This window comes from Primulina huaijiensis, chromosome 6 (genome assembly GCF_012295235.1).
Source record: "Primulina huaijiensis isolate GDHJ02 chromosome 6, ASM1229523v2, whole genome shotgun sequence".
NCBI lineage: Eukaryota > Viridiplantae > Streptophyta > Magnoliopsida > Lamiales > Gesneriaceae > Primulina > Primulina huaijiensis.
In genome coordinates, this window is record NC_133311.1 from 5,261,708 (window position 1) to 5,263,896 (window position 2,189).

Here is a 2,189-nt window from a genome sequence, read left to right on the forward strand (position 1 = left end):
TTACAAATCGAGGCTTGACGACTGATCTTCCCGGCGCTGATGGTGGCACAACCCTTTACAGGACCTTTGCTCTGATACCAACTGAAACATCTGCCTTTCTTTATCGCTTAAGAGTACTAGAATTTTTTTTTTTTTTAAAAACCTCACATAGCATTCGGCCGAACCATAAAATTTCATAAAATATTTTTGACATCATTTTAAAATAAACAACCAACTAACATTTTTCTAAATTTAAAAATAACATTTGAAAAGTATAGCCCATACTATAACCTCTCAAAAACCACTCATAATCATGATAAAAGTAATAAAATCTTTTAACATAAATCATAACATATATGCGGAAACTAGTGTCGGTCCTCGGGTCATGTGCACCTTCAGTCCAGTCGGATCAATCATCAAGACCTCCATTAGCATTATCATGATAACCTGCATCCACCACACCTAGTGAGTCTAAAGACTCAACACACCATAATCTTTATAACAAATAATACATATAAAACCACATGCAACAGTGAAAAATACTTGTACTTAAAATATCGTTTTCATGAAGATGCATAAATTTTAAACAAAACCATTTTCATGATGCATAAACTTTAAATAAAAACATTTTCATAATGATGCATCCTCTTTAAACATAAACATTTTCATAAACCTTTTCATAAACATTTTCATATCAACATAAACATATTCATATTCATATTCNAAGTAATAAAATCTTTTATCATAAATCATAACATATATGCGGAAACTAGTGTCGGTCCTCGGGTCATGTGCACCTTCAGTCCAGTCGGATCAATCATCAAGACCTCCATTAGCATTATCATGATAACCTGCATCCACCACACCTAGTGAGTCTAAAGACTCAACACACCATAATCTTTATAACAAATAATACATATAAAACCACATGCAACAGTGAAAAATACTTGTACTTAAAATATCGTTTTCATGAAGATGCATAAATTTTAAACAAAACCATTTTCATGATGCATAAACTTTAAATAAAAACATTTTCACAATGATGCATCCTCTTTAAACATAAACATTTTCATAAACCTTTTCATAAACATTTTCATATCAACATAAACATATTCATATTCATATTCATATCCATATTCGTATCCATATTCATATTCATATTCGTGTATGTTGAATTCAGATCGTGATTGTGACTCGTATTCTTAAACGTATTGGGCGATGGATCCATCTACATGTAACCACAGTACTGGGCGGCGGGGACACCAGCAACACTCTCACCGGTCAACTGGGCCTTGGCCTTACGTATTAACATATTCGTGTAATTGGAAATACGATCGTCGGGGCTCCCTCTGGGCCTTTCCCCATAAATGGGCTCCCTCTGGGGCCTTCTCCCCTCACGACATCTCCAATCATATCATCGTATTCATATCAACGGAAACACGATCGTCGGGCTCCCACTGGGACCATAACCCTCACGATATTTCCAACATATTTAGTCACAATCCCTTCACGTCCTTCAATATTTCGTATTTCCATCACTTAATAAAAAACATGAATATAATATCGNCAATGATGCATCCTCTTTAAACATAAACATTTTCATAAACCTTTTCATAAACATTTTCATATCAACATAAACATATTCATATCCATATTCGTATCCATATTCATATTCATATTCGTGTATGTTGAATTCAGATCGTGATTGTGACTCGTATTCTTAAACGTATTGGGCGATGGATCCATCTACATGTAACCACAGTACTGGGCGGCGGGGACACCAGCAACACTCTCACCGGTCAACTGGGCATTGGCCTTACGTATTAACATATTCGTGTAATTGGAAATACGATCGTCGGGGCTCCCTCTGGGGCCTTTCCCCATAAATGGGCTCCCTCTGGGGCCTTCTCCCCTCACGACATCTCCAATCATATCATCGTATTCATATCAACGGAAACACGATCGTCGGGCTCCCACTGGGACCATAACCCTCACGATATTTCCAACATATTTAGTCACAATCCCTTCACGTCCTTCAATATTTCGTATTTCCATCACTTAATAAAAAACATGAATATAATATCGTTTTTCTTTTAAACCAAGCATGCAACATGTCTTTTAAATGTCAAAGATTAAACCATAAAAATTCATGAATATTTAAAAATCATAATTTATCATATTAAAATCATAAGCATCCATAAACATTTTAA